At 40.4% G+C, this 6,481-nt stretch overlaps 1 protein-coding gene across 37 annotated transcripts in view; it reads left to right on the top strand.

Moving 5' to 3' along the window:
- Positions 1-3,684: 3,684 nt before the first annotated feature.
- The window catches only part of PCM1 (pericentriolar material 1), a 77,591-nt gene continuing 74,794 nt past the window's right edge, over positions 3,685-6,481 (top strand). For 17 of the 37 annotated variants that reach the window (XM_023533670.1, XM_023533666.1, XM_023533671.1 and 14 more), the window contains exons 1-2: positions 3,686-4,061; positions 5,659-5,729. The gene's annotated coding sequence lies outside the window, so the exon portion shown is untranslated. Of the gene's footprint in view, positions 4,062-4,369; positions 4,386-5,658; positions 5,730-6,481 lie in introns of those variants that run through there. The other 20 variants (XM_023533677.1, XM_011365258.2, XM_023533674.1 and 17 more) reach the window with 6 other exon arrangements.

Here is a 6,481-nt window from a genome sequence, read left to right as displayed (position 1 = left end):
GGATCTATACATATAGTTAATGAGGAAAATTAAAGAATAGTAAAATTGATATCATTCAGGATTGTATTTATGTTTGCAAAGAAGGAGAATGGATTTGGAGAAAAGCACAGAGGCTCTTAAATTTATTGATTATATTTTGTTTTCGTTAGGTAGTAGGGTTTTGAGTAAAATTATTGTACTTTATAATTTACATAAATGTCATATTCTTTTGGTGTATCAAAAATCACATAATAAAAAAATCATAAAATTCAACTAAGAATAGTGGTTACTGAAGATTTTTCCTTTGAATCCTATCACCACCTGCAGGTTAAAATTAGGTAGTGCAAAAACTATTTTCTTAAAGAGCAAATTAATGAACATCAAGATAAACGAACTCTGCAAAGCATTCTGGATATAAAGAAGTACAAAAGGCAGGGTTTTTGCTCTAGCCATGCTTAAATTAAAGTCCATCTGTGGATAGAGTACACATGGAACACATAAAAGAGATAAATAATATAGCAGAAAATTTTGTATCTTAAGTGCCCTGTGTCAGTGTCATACTTAATATTAAATAACAGACACAAATGATATTTTTACACAGCATGACAAACTGATTTAGTTTACCATCAGAATCCAACTCCTTCATTCATTCTGCCACTACCTTAGGCCAGGCCTTAGTTACTTCACACCAGTTACCACCCGTTTTCCTTGTTTTTTCCATCTCTTCTGTTATCCCTAGTTTGTTCTAAACATTGCTGCTGGATTAGCTTTTTTTTTTTAGATTAGAGTCTTAAAATAGCTCCTTCACTATATCATTGCCACCTCCCAAACCTCAATTGGTTTCACACTATCTACAGAACAAAACCCAAACTCTTCAAATCAGTCTTTAAGATTTTCTACAATTTGGCCCCAACTTGTTCATCGATCTTGCTTTCTTCTCCTGCCTTCCCACTCCCCACCCTATATGGATCCTCTACTTCACCCTGTCTGGTTTTTTCATTATCCGTTGCTTATTCTGAATGTATTATCTGTGTTCAAGGTGTGCACATTTTCCTTGAACATTATTTTTTCATTTAGGCTTCCTCCTCCATCTTTAACATATGTGTTGTTCTTAAATGTGGAAAACAGATGTAGTTTCAATGTGTATCTCTTAGGGGCCACTAATGTTCTCCATCTGCATTTCCACCAATTGCCCCCAATTTCATCCTACATAGAATCCCGAAACCATCATTATCTTTTGAGACAATTTAGCAATACTCTTTCCCTGAATTCCTAAAGCACTTATGGTCTGTATCATTTATTTGCCATTTTCATACACTACTGATACTAAACTGGTTCTAAGTTTGTTTTCTAAACTAGATGTTGTTTTTGGAAGTCCAGGATAATTTTGTAATTTTGGTTTTTTTCCCTTTCCTCTGTCTCCTGCTAAGATGGGTAATGCCCATATTTGAGTTTGAGGACTGCTTTTTTATGTAAAAATTTCTGACTCCTCCCTCCACCAAAGAGACAATAGTATTGACATTTTTCATGGTCCATAAATTCAAAAAACATAATAACCATATTGATTTCAGTAATGCTTTTGAATTTATCTGAACGGTTTTAATGACAATAGCTTCTACATACTTCAAAATAATTTTATATATGTATATGAAAGGAACCAAAGTTTTACCACACTCAAATTGCCTTTTGTGATATTGATTTTAGGTTATTAAGAAACAAAAGACTCAGAAAGAACCTTTGATCCTCCCCCTTAGCTGCCTAAAGGAATTCAGATTGAAAAAGCTGCTTAAAGGAAGGGAGGCTCAACTTAGCATCATAATATAAACTAAATGTGGCAGACTGGAAGAAAACTAGCAAAGCCTGTATACTGAACTTCCTTCCGTGTACCATTCTGTGTGGCTCCAAAATAATTTATCACATATTTGCTCTATCTGCCCATACACTTCTTGCTTTCCTTTTGAAATACCAGACCTCTGCCTCCTTCTTCTTTGTCCTGAATGGCTTGTGAGTCTCAATTGCCCAATGCTTCCTTGGGTTTTATATTATGATACTCTCATTATGATACCTCCCCGCATATACATCTGTAATAAATTTTGGACATTATCTCCTGTTAATTCATCACACGTTAACATGATTATTATCCCAGCTAGAAGAACTTAGAAGGTGGGAGAAATTATTTTTTGCATTCCCATATATAAAACAAAATGGTGATAATGATGATAATATTTCGGGGCCTTATCATATGCTCATACTTATTTAATTATAAAAAAATTCCTCCACAGAGTTAGTAGACCTCAGTTTATCCTAGGCTCTACTACTTGGAGTCAGAGCTTCGTTGATTTATTTAACCGCCATTTGTAATGCAGAATCAATTTCTTCAGGATAGAGAATTGAGAAAACCACAACAGATGAAATGCTTAAGCTGGTGCCTTGTACAAAATATATACTACTAAAAATAAAAAAATCCCTCCAAGGTAGGCAATCTTATTATCCCTCTCCCATTTTATAGATGGTGCAATTGAGGCTTGAAAAGGTTAAATAACTCGCCCAAGATATTAAGAGCTACTGAGTGGTGAGATTAAAATGGGGTCTAGGGCATTCTGGACTACAATAAACACCTAATCTTTAGTGCTCTGAATTCTCGTAGCACTTTCTTACAAAACACACTATTTCTCCATTCACTAAATATGATCTCTTCAATAGCAGGGAGTATGATTTTGTTACCTAAATAATTAGCAATACTAAACACAAAGTACTAAAAAATGTATGACAAAAAAAGTGTCAAAGATCATTGCATTGACTGAATCTGGATATAGTTGCAAATTACAGTAGACCGGAAGAGCTTAATTTATCTAAATTACGTAGACATGAGTTCTATTAATTGGTTTCATGAACAATTTGTTGGTGATTGAGAACAATTTGTTGTTGGAACTCAGATGTCATTTCCCCTACCTTATTATACTTAAAACAAATTTTGTAGCCACAACTACAAACTGTCTAAAAATAGAATGCCCTTGCACGGAAGTAAAATTGACCGATGTTTTCACTTTTCAGGTAGGCACACTGAAAGCATTATCTTTTTGTCGCATTTTTTTCTTTGGTTTGTTTTACCACCCTGTCAATTTACTAAACTTGAAAAACTGCTGCTGAGAAGAGCGTAAAGAACAGTTTTAGAGAAAATTTCTTGATATTAAATTCTGAGGTAAATCACTTGGTTCTTCTAAGGAAAAAGTAGGACATGAATCCAAGATGACATTTATCATTCTCCCACTAACTATATAACTTTCGGCCAATTAAATCCCGTGGATTTATCTCCTCACGTGCAAACTTATAGCTAGATTTTAAAGGCCCTTTGTTTCCATCCCTTCGTGACCAGGATGTGGGTGAGAAGTGACTCGAAGAGTGATCCCTGGCTTAGGTTAACTCTCCTCCTTCCGGCATCGTCCGAAGCCGACACCCCCCACAGAATAAAAGAACGCGCCTCCGCAGTTTTAGTAGCCGCCAAGGTTGGGGGACAGGAATGTCAACCCACTTCCGCACAGGCCTCAAGCCTCCCACGAGCAGCGCCGGACAGTGCACAGCATGCTGGGATTTGTATTCATTCCCCTTGTCGCGGGGTTGGGGTGGGGGTGGGGGGGGCGAGTTGGAATTCTGGGATATGTAGTCTCTGGTCATTCGTTGGTGTAATCGGCCTCCGGCTGAAGAGCCAGAGGTGATACCACAGACTTCGACGAGTCACATGATTCCAGTCTAGATCCTCGATCGCACTGCGGCTCCCGCCCGGGAGAGTTCTCGCTTGCGCGCCGCCGTTGCTGAGGAGACGGCGCACGTCTCCCCGCGCGTTGCCCCCTCTGCAGTTCCCCCCGCCCCTCCTCTCCCACCACAATGAGATCCTAAGATGGCGGTGGCTGCGGCGGTTGGGGCTGACTAGCCAAGGTAGAGAAGGCGGCCATTGGGCCCTAGGCAGCCAGGGAACTTGTGGACGCTCCCTGCTGCGGTCTCTAAGGAAGGCTGCTGTCGGTGTCTGGTTGTGGGGGCTGACCGCTACTCCGCCCTTGGAGGAGCGGCTGCTTCGTTTACAGGTAATTCCTGCGCGTCCTCAGCCCTTGGCAACCGAGGGCAGCGCGGTGCGCAGGGGCGGGAGAGCAACGGCTCTGGGACACTTGACCGTGGAGGGCCTGGCCTCCGGCCCGCGCCTCTCTGTGGGCCCTTGGGTCTTCTTGCTGTCTGCTTCACGTCTGCGAGGCAGACAGTCCGCCCCCTCCCGCGGACTGACCGACGTGGTTTCCGGGTGAGCATCTAGGGACCCGTCAGCGACTGCAGATCCCCCTTCTTGCCTCCCCTCCTTTTTTCTGGCCCTGAGGAGGAGGCCGCCCTGCATCCCGGGTGCTCCAGGAATGTCCCTTGTGAGTGGAGGAAGCGGAACGGGGGCTGTGGTTTGGTTGCCGGAGGTAGGGGGTTTAGTTTTCCATAGCAAGGGGCCTTAGTGGTCATAGTCTCCGTCATGGCGCCCCTTCTCCCCACCCCAAATTCCACTCTGTGAGGCTCCCGTCCAGAATTTCGGGTGGAGAAGGGCGGGTGAGGAGCGACGCGACTTTTCGGGCTGGGCTGTAAGCACCAGGATATCTGCTGTCTCGGGTATTCTTAGAGCAGAAGGGCCGCGGAAGGCGTTCCTGACTTTGGCTAAGAGGTGCTTTATATTTTGCGATTGGAATGTTAATTTAATACCTCTCAGCTCCCCGCTCCCTTTGCTCCCCTTCTCCATCCTTTACTGCACGTCCAGTTGGAATGGGCCTACATAGGGAAAACAAAACGCCAAATGGAATTTGGGAAACGTTGTTTGCTTTGCAGAAACTGGTGTTTGGGGATTAGGTATAGGCCCCGCTAGGGAGGCGGGCCCTCCAAACTTTTTCATCCGGCGGTCCACAACCCGGGACCTATTCTTGTCTGCGAAAAATTTTTTTTTTTTTTGGACTAGTTTGAGGTCTGTGTCGTATTTCTTACGGATGACGGATCGTGTTTTCGCGCTGAAAGAAGCGGGCTTTCTGGGCGCCCCATCTACCCCCCGCCCCATAACTGCTTTCCAGACTCCGCCTACTGGTATTCTCTAGTTACCGGAGTGGGTGTTGTAGAGCTCTGGGTGCACCTGCTCCTTTCTTTCCCTATCACCTTCCTAGTGAGAGCCCTTGGAAACCGCTAAAATCGAGTTAATGAATTGAAGGTAAACCTAGGTTTATGTAGTGACCAGGTTATTTTCTTTTGAAGTGCTTAGCTTTTAAATAAATAAACCTTACCCCCTTAACCCATCCACCCCCTTTGGATAGACAAAGTTCTTGAACAGTTTGAATGATGGGAAGTTAATGACTTGATCAACCTGAAGAGTAAACTTCGGCATGGATCTTTATGATAATTGGGGTTAACCATTGGCCTTATATTTCAAAGAAGGTGTCACGTTGTTTGGTAGGATCTTACAAGTTTGAAGGATTTAAACATTTACGTGTATCACATTGTTTTCCAAAAGAATTAAAGAAACTTGAGTTTAAAATGTTGATAAATTGGGTTTTTTCTTTTCTGTTGATTTTTATAAACTTTTTAGGTTATACATATAGTATTTGTTATTCTATACTTCATAGTGTAATTTCCTGAAGTTTTGTTTTTTTTTCTTTTTTTAATCAAAAGCAGGCAACAGCTTTGACGTGTGAAGCAGGAAAAGAGCTGATTCTGAGCTGCAAAAACTGGTTTCTAAACAGGTAATTTGACGTCTTTATATATGTATTGTCCTTCATATTATAGTTGAAGAAGACTTTATGATGGAGACTGTCAAAATATCAGTGCATGGTTGAGGGCCCTCTCCACTTAGTAAACAAACCTTCTGGTTTGCTGCCCTGGTTTTTGGTCTGCTTTTATACTTTTATTAGAAAAGAGCCATGAATAGTTTATGTATTACCTTCTGAAATGTCTTTGTCTTCATAGAACTTCTTTAGCCTATTTGGATTTGTCCTGTAACAGCTATTTGGATAGCTAAATCAGTTTGATCTTAAGTCATCTTCTACAACTTTTCTATTACTTAGCTGTTCTTATTTTTTATTCACAAACTTCATTTTTTGAGCTTGTTATGTATACTATTGACTGAAGTTTTTTTCTTTTAGCTGTCTAAAATTAAACAGTAGTTTCTATGCATAGTGCATTATCAAATGCTGGTTATATGAAGATTCTCTGAGCAACAGAAAAAAGTCAATGTAAGTTCATACAGAAAAACTTAGATTTGCTAAGGACATTTTAGAAATTAAATGACTAAAGGATGAGGATTAGAAGAAATTTTTGTTAAAAGTATTTTAGAAATAATTGATCTTTAAAGAAAATCTCAGAATGAGTTTGAATTTAATTGTTAAAATTTTAAGATGGTCTATTTTCAAAAATTTTTGAATGTTTTTGCTTTCTAGGAAAGCAGATCTTCAGCTCCTTTATGAAATAAACTCATCCTCATGAGAAAGTAGAGATT

The sequence above is a fragment of the Pteropus vampyrus genome, unplaced genomic scaffold (assembly GCF_000151845.1).
Source record: "Pteropus vampyrus isolate Shadow unplaced genomic scaffold, Pvam_2.0 Scaffold108, whole genome shotgun sequence".
Lineage (NCBI taxonomy): Eukaryota > Metazoa > Chordata > Mammalia > Chiroptera > Pteropodidae > Pteropus > Pteropus vampyrus.
This window is presented reverse-complemented; position numbering and strand designations above follow the sequence as displayed.